This window comes from Heteronotia binoei, chromosome 19, assembly GCF_032191835.1.
Source record: "Heteronotia binoei isolate CCM8104 ecotype False Entrance Well chromosome 19, APGP_CSIRO_Hbin_v1, whole genome shotgun sequence".
Lineage (NCBI taxonomy): Eukaryota > Metazoa > Chordata > Lepidosauria > Squamata > Gekkonidae > Heteronotia > Heteronotia binoei.
In genome coordinates, this window is record NC_083241.1 from 10,827,672 (window position 1) to 10,839,821 (window position 12,150).

The window sequence follows — 12,150 nt, forward strand, 5'->3', positions numbered from 1 at the left end:
CTTGAATTCAGCGCAGCTCCTGAACCTTTCTGAGGGTTCCCCCTCCTCCTCCACACCTACCTTGTCCATTGAATAGGAGGTGCAGCTGCATAACAATCCTGGATTAGGAGAGCGGGCAGCCAGCCAGCCACCAGGGACTTTGCCCCACCCCCAGCAGCCCTCATTAACCCCTGGAGAAGCACACCACCCTTTTTCCACTACTTATGTGATTTTGGATAGTGAGTAGTTTGCTAGCCTTTTGACTGTGTGTGGGGGGTGGGGGTGGGGAGGGGGGTGGCCAAGCAGAGTCCCAGGTGAATAATGAACGAGAATAAAAAAACAATGTCTTATATGGGGAGTTCTATTTAGAAAATTCTTGCAATTTCCATATCTGGCGTGAAAAAAATGGAACTGTCTGCATGGAGGGTACATGATATGATCCTTGCTCTCCCCGCCAATATATTTCCCCACCATATCAGAGGATGCACCAAACATAGAATCATAGAGTTGGAAGGGACCTCTAGGGTCATCTAGTCCAACCCCCTGGACAATACAGGAAACTCACAAATATCTCCTCCTAAATTCACAAGATCCTCATTGCTGTCAGATGGCCATCTAGCCTCTATTTAAAAACCTCCAAGGAAGGAGAGCCCACCACCTCCCGAGAAAGCCTGTTCCACTGAGGAATCGCTCTAACGGTCAGGAAGTTCTTCCTAATGTTGAGCCGGAAACTCTTTTGATTTAATTTCAGCCCATTGGTTCTGGTCCTACATTCCAGGGCCACAGAAAACAATTCCACACCACACTCTAGATGACAGCTCTTACTTGAAGATGGTGATCCTATCACCTCTCCAGCCGCCTCCTCTCCAGGCTAAGCATCCCCAGCTCCTTCAACCTTTCCTCATAGGACTTGGTCTCCAGACCCCTCACCATCTTCGTCGCCCTCCTCTGGACCTGTTCCAGCTTGTCTATATCCTTCTTAAAATGTGGTGCCCAAAACTGAACACAATACTCCAGGTGAGGTCTTACCATATGGAACCATTGCTCATACAAATGAATTGCAGCCCAAGGTTGTCCCCATGCTAATGCCAGCAGCATAGTTCAGTCTGAGTCAAATTTTTATATTAAATTCATATTGTGAAATGTCTAATCTACGATACAGGTGACATATAAAGAAGATACTGCACAAGAAAATCATTGTATGTTGTTGTTTATTAATATTGTATATACTTTACATGGTGACAACAACTGTGCTTATTTAGCCTTTATATCATGTTTTTTTTCCGTGTTGTGATCTCTGGAGAAAATGGCTGCTTTGAAGGGTGACCTCTGTGACACTACCATGCTGAGGCCCTGCCCCTCCCCTCCCCTCCCAAACCCCACCCTCTCCCAGATCCACCCCCCAAAGTCTCCAGGTATTTTCCAACGCTGACCTGCAACCCTAGCCCAACATCAAACGTTGTGATTGGCAGGCAATATGGAGCCTCTAGATTGGCCCTCAGCAAAAGCACGAGCATACTTTGGAGGCCGGTTCTCTTAGCTTGAGATGTCAGGAACTCTGAGCTGAAGGTCACTCATTCAACGTCTTGAGCTGGGATGCGGCTGCCCCCACCCTGGCCTCAACAGTGTCAAAAAGAAGCCCCCCCCCCCCCGCCCGGTTGCACGGGGCAGGTGAGCCAATGGAAGGAAAACACGCCAAAGAAAACCTTGACATTTCCAGATTGAAAAAAAATGTCCAAAAGCTCAGGCCTGATTGTTTCTGACAAGCTCATTGCGGCTCTCCCACAATTGGAACCACTTGTGCAGCTTTATTAATGTAATGAAACTTATCCTCCAGCAAAAACAGAACCCAAAGGTTGACATGAGAGCTGCAGGGCAAAGTGAAACCAGATCGGCTCGGGGAGCTCTTGCAGGAGATGGGAAGCTAATAAAACCCAGGCTTCCCTCTGCCCCATTCTCTCATTCTCCCCCCACCCCCTTCTGTCCAGGATTTTGCACCAGCGATCGGAAAATATTACCATATCTACCCACAGGGGTTGCCAATCCCAGGTGGGGGCAGGGGATCCCCCAGTTTGGAGGCCCTCCCCCAGCTTCAAGGTCATCAGAAAGCAGGGGGGGCATACTCCAATATTCCCTATGGAGACCAATTCCCATAGGACATAATGGGGAATTGATCCATGGGTATCTGGGGCTGGGGGAGGGCTGTTTTTTGAGGTAGAGGCACCAAATTTTCAGCATAGCATCTGATGCCTCGCCTTAAAAGAGCCTCCAAGTTTCAAAAAGATTAGACCAAGAGGACAAATTCTATGAGCCCCAAAAGATGGTGCCCCCTCCTCCATTATTTCCAATGGAGGGAAGGCATTTAAAAGGTGTGTGATCCTTCTAAATGTGATGGCCAGAACTCCCTTTGGAGTTCCATTGTGCTTGCCACAACCTTGATCCTGGCTCCTCTTCCAAAGTCTCCAGATATTTCTGAAATTGGACCTGGCAACCTTACCACCCAAACAAAAGATGACCCTGAATGTCCCCCCAAAAATGGCTATACACAGAACGTTATTATTACTGTATATAACTAAAGGTTGCATACAAATTTAAGATGTCCCTCTTATTTCGGGGGGGGGGGGGGTCCAACAAAGTGGTCATAGGTGCTATGCCAGGGCACCTGCTGACACCTTTTCTGGTGACCACCAGGCAGGACCCAGCAGGAACTCATTTGCATATTAGGCCACACCCCCAATGCCAAGCCAGCCAGAACTGCATTGCTGCTCAAAAAAAGCCCTGCCTCCAGTAAACAGGAAAGTGAGAAGCACCATGTGGGACTTTTGCCCATTTAGGGTTGCAAGCTCCACCCAGGAAGGAAGGAAGGAAGGAAGGAAGGAAGGAAGGAAGGAAGGAAGGAAGGAAGGAAGGAAGGAAGAGTAAAGGTAGTCCAATGTGCAAGCACCAATCATTTCCAACTCTGGGATGACATTGCATCACATTTTCATGGCAGACTTTTTACAGGGTGGTTTGCCATTGCCTTCCCCAGTCATTTACACTTTCCCCCCAGCAAGCTGGGTACTCCTTTTACCAACCTCGGAAGATGGAAGGCTGAGTCAACCTTGAGTCAGCTACCTGAACCCAGATTCCGCCACGATGGAACTCAGGTCGTGAGGCAGAGCTTGGACTGAGTACTGCAGCTTACCACTCTGCGCCACGGGGCTCTCTAAGTAGAAAGAAGACAACTTTAAATGCATTCTCCAAGCCATCAGCTGGCATGACTTAGAGAAGGGATTTAAGAGAGAAATGCCCTCTCCAAGTCGGCCAATGGGGCAGTGGAGGGCTTCAAGCGCCTCACAATATGTGTGAAAGAGCCACATGTGGCTCCCGAGCTGCAGTTACACCCTGCCTTACACCATTTCTGTGGGCTGTTTTAGCACCGCCTTTCCACATATCTGAGAGGTTTAGAAACCGGTGGCTTTCCTGAAGCCACCCATCACATTGTGGGCTGAGGAGAGATTTGAATAGCAGACTTCTTTGCTTAGCCACCCCACCCACAGCAATATGTTGTGCCACTTGCTTCCCAGGTGCCCTAGCATTTGGTAATTGTTCCGTCTTTACTTCAGTGGTTCAGATAAATGTACTTTCTGGGATTCCCTTGGCTAGTTCCATCTGAGCATGATTCAACACACTGATTATCTCCTTCCGAGCCAGCAGCTCCCATGTGTGTGTGTCTATCCGTTAAGATCATCTACTGAGAGAAACCAAACATTTATTTAAATCTTGTAGCATCTCAGGGGGCAACCAGTGGCCTATCTCTGGCTTAAATGGTTTCTCAAGGATATGGATGTTTGGGATCTGCCCTTTTCATTTAGCCTTTTTTGTTTTCTTGCCCTTTTTTCACTTTGCTGATTTGTTTGTCTTCTGATTTTAATGTTGTTTCACTTATACACCATTTATGTAGTGTTGTACTTTCACACATGCTAAAGCAGGGCTTTTTTTTTTTTTAGCAGGAACGCACAGGAACACAGTTCCAGCTGGCTTCGCTTCAGGGGTGTGGTTGGAGTACTGTGTGCAGTTCTGGTCGCCGCACCTCAAAAAGGATATTATAGCATTGGAGAAAGTTCAGAAAAGGGCAACTAAAATGATTAAAGGGCTGGAACACCTTCCCTATGAAGAAAGGTTGAAACGCTTAGGGCTCTTTAGCTTGGAGAAACGTCGACTGAGGGGTGACATGATAGAAGTTTACAAGATAATGCATCGGATGGAGAAAGTAGAGAAAGAAGTACTTTTCTCCCTTTCTCACAATACAAGAACTCGTGGGCATTCGATGAAATTGCTGAGCAGACAGGTTAAAACGGATAAAAGGAAGTACTTCTTCACCCAAAGGGTGATTAACATATGGAATTCACTGCCACAGGAGGTGGTGGCGTCCACAAGCATAGCCACCTTCAAGAAGGGGTTAGATAAAAATATGGAGCAGAGGTCCATCAGTGGCTATTAGCCACAGTGTGTGTGTGTGTGTGTATATATATATATATATATATATATATATATATATATATATATATATATATATATATATATATATATATTATATTTGGCCGCTGTGTGACACAGAATGTTGGACTGGATGGGCCATTGGCCTGATCTAACATGGCTTCTCTTATGTTCTTATGTTCTTAATATGCAAATTAGTTCCTTCTGGGCTTTATCTACAAAAAGCCCTGTGTGGAACAATGGTGATGTGAAGGGGTGTGGCTTAATATGCAAATGAGTTCCTGCTGAGCTTTTTCTACAAAAAAAGCCCTGTGCTGAAGAATTCTGGTTCAGTGCATTTCAAAGTTTTCAAGTGGATTTTGCCATTTCACACAGTAAAATCCAGTAGTGAAAATGTATTGAAAGTGTGTTGTTCAGTGTGTGTAAAAGAGTTTTGTAGGATTAGGATCCGGGACACCCAAGTCTGAAGCTCTACTCTTCCATGAAAGATGACTGGGTAATCTTAGGCCACTCTCTCAGCATAATGTACATCATAACATTGTTGTGTGAGGCAGGGCTTTCTTTTGTAGCAGGAACTCCTTTATTTATTTATTACCTTATTACCTTATTTATTTATTACCTTATTATTTATTTATTACCTTATTACCTTATTTATTACCTTTTCTATCCCACCCTCTCCGCAAGCGGACTCAGGGGGGGCTAACAATCCGTTCAATAACTTCAAACAATAAATACAATTAAGAACATTTTCAAACATTTTAAAACATTTTATGGTGCTTTGCGTATTAGGCCACACACCCCTGATGTAGCCAGTCTTCCTGGAATTTACAGAAGGCCCTGTACTAAAAGCCCAGTAAGCTAATGGAGGATTGGCTACATCAGGGCTGTGTGGCCTAATATGTAAAGGAGTTCTTGCTTCAAAAAAAAAAAGCCCTGAGGGTACAATGGAGAGGGACAAGAAAATTTTGTAGGTTACTCCGGATCCCTATCGGGGAGGGAAAATTGAATTAAATGAATAAAAATCAGCACCATTTTGAACAGAAGTAGACATCCCTTTCAAAAGAAATATTTCTTTCAAATCCAGGCAATAGGTTTTAGGAACGAGACAACTGCCATTTTGTTCCAAGTGGAGAGAAACCATGCTGGATACTGGATCTTTTGAACTGAAACAATTCATTTCCAAAATTTGGCAATTTCACCGCTCATTACGGTAATTAGATGTAGGACGGTAAGCCATGGCATAGCACCATTGTGGTTTTATCTAATTGTTTTACTGTTTTAATATTGTTTTTAATTTTATGTTGTTAGCTGTTTTAAGTCTTCGCAGAATGGGTGGGATAAAATCTAACATAATAAATAAATAAATAAAGTCAGCGAGGGAAAACTAAGACTGTGATTCTAACTTAAGTGAGATTCGACAGTGAGTAAAAATCAAAATCAGCACCACTTTGAACAAAAGTAGGCCTCCCTTTCGATAATAATATTTCTAGCAAATTCAGGCCATAAGCTTGAGGAACAAGACAACTGCCATTTTGTCCCAAGTGGAGAGAAATCATGCTGGATACTGGATCTTTTGAACTGAAACAATTCATTTCCAAAATCTGGCAATATCACTGCTCATTATTAGATGTAGGACAGTAAGCCATGGGGTAGCACCATTGTGGTTTTATCTCATTTTTTTACTGTTTTAATATTGTTTATTTTATGTTAGCTGTTTTAAGTCTTCGCAGAATGGGTGGGATATAAATCTAACAAGAAAGAAAGAAAGAAAGAAAGAAAGAAAGAAAGAAGAAAGAAAAGAAAGAAGAAAGAAAGAAAGAAAGAAAGAAAGAAAGAAAGAAAGAAAGAAAGAAAAGAAAAGAAAGAAAGAAAGAAAGAAAGAAAGAAAGAAAAGAAAGAAAGAAAGAAAGAAAGAAAGAAAGAAAGAAAGAAAGAAAGAAAGAAGAAAGTCAGCGAGGGAAAACTAAGACTGTGATTCTAACTTAAGTGAGATTCGACAGTGAGTAAAAATAAAAATCAGCACCACTTTGAACAAAAGTAAGCCTCCCTTCAAATAATAATATTTCTAGCAAATTCAGGCAATAAGCTTGAGGAACAAGACAACTGCCATTTTGTCCCACGTGGGGAGAAACCATGGTGAACGCTGGATCTTTTGAACTGAAACAATACATTCCCAAAATCCGGTAATAGCACTGCTCATTATTAGATGTAGGGAGCGCAAGCCATGCATAAAGTCGGTGAGGGAAAACTACTACTGAGATTCTAACTTAAATGAGATTAGACAGTGAGTAAAGTAAAAATTCTCTTTCCTCTTGCTTCCAAAATTGAGCTCCCAAGCCGACTGAAATTGAGTTTCCACACACATGAGGAAGAAAATCACAGGGGGGGGGGGAATCATTTCATTCTTTCAGGGGCTTCTCCCCACCCCCTTTTTTTAAAACAGCCTTCCAACTTATAAAGGAGCAGGTGGGGCGGCGGCTAAACAGACCTCCAGGGTCAGCAAAAAGGAATTTCAGACTTCAGTTAACTCATTAACTTTAAGTGGAAAATAGGGGATGAAAGGTTCGTTTAGGAAGAATTAAGGAATACCTAGGAATGGGTTTACAAAGTGAAATATTTTCTCTCAAAGCCAAAAGGTTAGCAGGTTGGTCTTTACCATCTGTGACTGATTAAATGTGTTTGAGGGGACAGGTGGCTTTTGAAAATGGAATCCTGAAAGAGCTTTTAAGATTTTTTTTTTTCTCCCGGCGTTTGAGTATCGTTATTGGATTCATTCTGCTCACTCCTGCTTGGCAAGAGATGGCTTGGAAAACGGCACACGGAGCTGTGTTTTCTCAAAATTTATCACACGAGTCAAAAAAAAGAAAAAAGAAGGGCAAATCTTACAATTAGCATGTCCTCCAGACAGGTTAATTTTGCCTAGGTCATACTAATATTTGCAGAAGAGCTTCCCATTTACATGACCTGATAGAGGTTTGTAAAATTATGTATGGGGTAGAGAGAGCTGACAAAGAGAATTTTTTTCTCCCAAAATAATAGAACTCAAGGGCATCCAATGAAGCTGATGGGCAAAAGGATGGACAAAGGGAAATACTACTTTATCCAGAAAGTGATTAAAATGTTGGATTCACTACCAGAGGATGTAGCGATGGCCCATAGGAATAAACAGCTTTAAAAGGGGATTGGATAGATTCATGGAGGAGAAGTCTATCAATGGCTGCTTGCCATGGTGACTGAAGGGAACTTCAACATTCAGAGGCACTAATCCTCTGAATCCCAGAACTAGGAGGCAACATTAGGAGAAGGCCTCAGCCTCTCTGCCCTGTTGTTGGCTCTCCAGAGGAACGGGTTGGCCACTGTGTGAGACAGGATGCTGGACTAGATGGACCCTCACTGGTCTGATCCAGCAGGGCTCTTCTGATGTTCTTCTCAGGGGAAGGCCTCGGCCTCTATGCCCTGTTGTTGGCTCTCCAGAGGAACGGGTTGGCCACTGTGTGAGACAGGATGCTGGACTAGATGGATCACCGGTCTGATCCAGCAGGGCTCTTCTGATGTTCTTCTCAGGGAAAGGCCTCAGCCTCTATGCCCTGTTGTTGGCTCTCCAGAGGAACGGGTTGGCCACTGTGTGAGACAGGATGCTGGACTAGATGGACCCTCACTGGTCTGATCCAGCAGGGCTCTTCTGATGTTCTTCTCAGGGGAAGGCCTCGGCCTCTATGCCCTGTTGTTGGCTCTCCAGAGGAACTGGCTGGCCACTGTGTGAGACAGGAGGCTGGACTAGATGGACCCTCCCTGGTCTGACCCAGCAGGGCTCTTCTGATGTTCTTCTCAGGGAAAGGCCTCAGCCTCTATGCCCTGTTGGCTCTCCAGAGGAACTGGTTGGCCACTGTGTGAGACAGGATGCTGGACTAGATGGATCACCGGTCTGATCCAGCAGGGCTCTTCCGATGTTCTTCTCAGGGGAAGGCCTTGGCTTCTATGCCGTTGTTGGCCCTCCAGAGGAACTGGTTGGCCACTGTGTAAGACGAGATGCTGGACCAGATGGACGATTGTTCTGATTGGAGACAGCAGAAATGGACACTTTCATTCCGCGTAAAGGGAAGTCAGCAGAAGATGCAGAAAACCTCTGGAAACCTTTTAACGATTGGTTTAACGTTTTGATATGATCTATGTACTTTACAGATTGCACAGTGTATTTTATCCCTATATGCCTGAATGTTTAAATGCAAAATAGCAAATCTTTTATAGTAACTGATAGTCTAATAACTTTCTTTGGCCTGGGTCATTATTTTATAATCCAAAGGATGCAGAAATTAAGAGGATGTTTTTTTTTTTTTCACTTTCTGATTCCTTTTCCTTTTTTCTTTCTGTACCCCTTACCCCTTTTTTCCTAAAACTTTAATAAAATATATTAAAACGGACCACTGTTCTGATCCTGCAGGCTCTTATGTTCTTGAAAGTTTAGGACTGCAATCCCCATCTTAAATTTATTTATCTATTTATGTTGTTTATATTCCGCTCTTCTCCCAAAGAATCTGACATCATTCTCCTTCTCCTCCATTTTATCTCCACAACAAGCCTGTAAGGTAAGTTAGGCTGAGAAAGCGTGACTAGCCCAACGTCACCCAGCAAGTTTCCATGGTACAAGTGGGGATTTGAACCCAGGTCCTTCGTATACTAGTCCAACACTCTTAACTATTAAACCACTAAACCACAGGGGGGACTCTAAGTCTTTCTTTCATGAGCCTTACTTTCCAATAGGGTTGCCAAGTCCAATTCAAAAAATATCTGGGGACTTTGGGGGTGGAGCCAGGAAACTTTGGGGGTGGAGCCAGGAGACATTGGGGGGCGGAGCCAGGAACAAGGGTGTGACAAACATAATTGAACTCCAAGGGAGTCTGGCCATCACATTTAAAGGGACAGTACAACCTTTTTAAATGTCTTCCTTCCACAGGAATTAATGAAGGATAGGGGCACCTTCTTTTGGGGTTTCATAGAATTGGACCCCCTAGTCCAATCGTTTTGAAACTTGGGGGGGGCGGTATTTTGGGAGAGGCACTAGATACTATACTGAAAATCTGTGCCTCTACCTAAAAAAAACAGCTCCTCCAGAGCCTCCGAAACCTCCAGATCAATTCCCCATTATACCCTATGAGAATCGATCTCCACTTAGGGAATAATGAAGTGCTCAGCAGACGTTTCCCCTCCCCCCCCCCCCCCGTTTCTGGTGATTCTGAAGCGAGGGAGTGACCTCTCTACTCACAAGTGGCTGCCAACTTATTCAAAGTAACAGAGACACACCATCCCAAGAGGAAGCCATTCAATCAGAGACTGAAGCCTCCAGAGGTGGAAAGGCACATTGTCCTCTGGGGGCGGGGCTTCCCCGTCGGCCAGCTGACTGGGGGCCGGAAGGAGTCTGGGAAAGCGGAAGAACCCCCGCTGGGACCTGGGGATTGGCAAGCCTACTTTCTAATCTAGCCGGGGCTGGCAGAAGTGTTTTGAGAATTGTAACATGTCCCCCAATGGGTTTCTCCCCATAACTTCCCACACACACAACACCACTTTCCCTCTACTCTAGTAGGAGGAAAAGGGGCCTCAGTTCTGTCTCTGTCAGACAGCATTGAGGTTTCAAAAAACACAGTCACACTATTCCCTCTCAGCCACAAGCTACTCCTATCAGGAAATAGAAGATGACCTCACTTCCTGCTTGGAGCAGAAAAGCTAACCCTTGACTAGAGCCAAAATGGTCTCCTAAATTTGCTCATCTGGATTTTGATGTCACAACACATTAATATTTGAGATATGTGTGTTAATGAGTGCTGGTGAGAGTCACAGTGGGAGAGCCCGTGTGGTGCAGTGGTTAGAGTGTCATACTAGGATCAGAAGACCTGGATTCGAATCCACACTTTGCCACAGAAGTTTTCTGGGCGATACTGTGCCAGTCACATGCTCTCTGCTTCACCTACTTCACGGGGGGCTTTGTGAGAATAAAATAGAGGAGAAGGGAATGAGGCAAGCCACTTTATGTTCCTCCTGGGAGAAAATCAAGGAAAATCAATAAAAGAATACCTTCTGATGAAATTTGATTTCAGCATTTGGACAATTGCCATTATTGGATAGTAATGGTATTCCTGATACGCTGCTATTTACCCATCACTATTTGTGTGTATTTAATATTCGACTACCTTTGAAAAGTGTGGGGGAAAGGACCTTGAAAAATACATATGCAATACACTACAGGTGTGATCCCAAGAAAACTTTCCTAGAGTATGCCCCATTAAATAAAATGGAACTTACTTCTGATCAGACCTGCTCAGGATTGCTCCTTAAATGTAATGCAAAAAAAAATGCATTTTTGTAGCAGAAATTCCTTTGCATATTAGGCCACACCCCTCTTATGTAGCCAATCCTCCTGGAGCTTACAGGGCTCTTAGTACAGGGCCTACTGTAAGCTCTTGGAGGATTGGTTCCATCAGGGGTGTGTGGACTAATATGCAAAGAGAGCTCCTGCTACAAAAAAGAAGCCCTGTATTTGTATTACAGAAATGGTGCATATACAAACTGCAGCCCTTGTGGGTCCTCTGTGTGTGTTTGTGTGTTCAATGATATGCCACTATAAAAAGGTTTCAATGAAACAAAATCCATTACTAAATTAGTACTCCAAAACATCTCAAGCAAGAGTCTCAGCTAGAGATAACCAACAATGACCAAGAAAAGACTTAGATCGATTTCGCACTCACCCTATGCCACTCTGACGTTCCTCTTTTCAGTGTGGTGTCCTTTCGATTTCCCACTATCTGCCCCGGGGCATCAGCCTGCGTCGCCGTTTTACACGGCAAAGAGAAACTGGGTTTAGCGGTTTCTGTTTGCCGCGCAAAAACAGCAACGCAAGCTGAAGTCCCGGAGCAGATAGTGGGAAATCGGGAGGATGCCATGCTGAAAAGAGGAACGTCAGAAGGGCGTAGGGTGAATGCGAAATCGGTCTTTAGTTAAGCCAGTTTTATCTCACACACCCTAATCCTGTTAACTGTCCAGATATATTTCCATATCTCACCCCCACCTTTCCCTTCTGATGTGTCATCACTTTTTCTTTTGAAGATGAAGTACATGTTGATTTAAGGGACGTTAACTAAGATTCAAGTTCCCTTGCTTTTTTTTTTTTGTTAAGTTGTGTTTTACTACTCTGCTCTATTAAAAGAGAAGAAATTGATTCTGTTGAAGGAGAGTGGTGTGTGGGAACACAAATGGCAGATTTAACGGAGTTTCACTGAAACCACTTTAAAACTCTCGTAGGTTTAGAAAGCGACAGAAACCCAAAGAATGAGACGTCTTTTGTCTCACATGGCATTACTTTGATTGAGCATGATAAAAAATGATGTTGCCTGTCTATCCATTTTTAATACAAAGCAGATGGTGACAAATTCACTTCTTCACATCAGTGACACATTTATGGAAACAAGAACAATCCAGAGAAGATCAAAGAAACAGAAACATGGGTATGTGGCACATTGTTTGCATGCAAACGGGTTCCAAAAAATGTTTTGTATTTGTTTGTATTTGCACCATATGGGATTAGTATTGTTTAGGATATGGAAATGTTGTAAGATTTGCATGGATAGTTCATCGAATTCACACTGCAACATGGATTTGGCAGCATTTATTATCATGGCAGCGTGTAGATTCCAGAAGGGG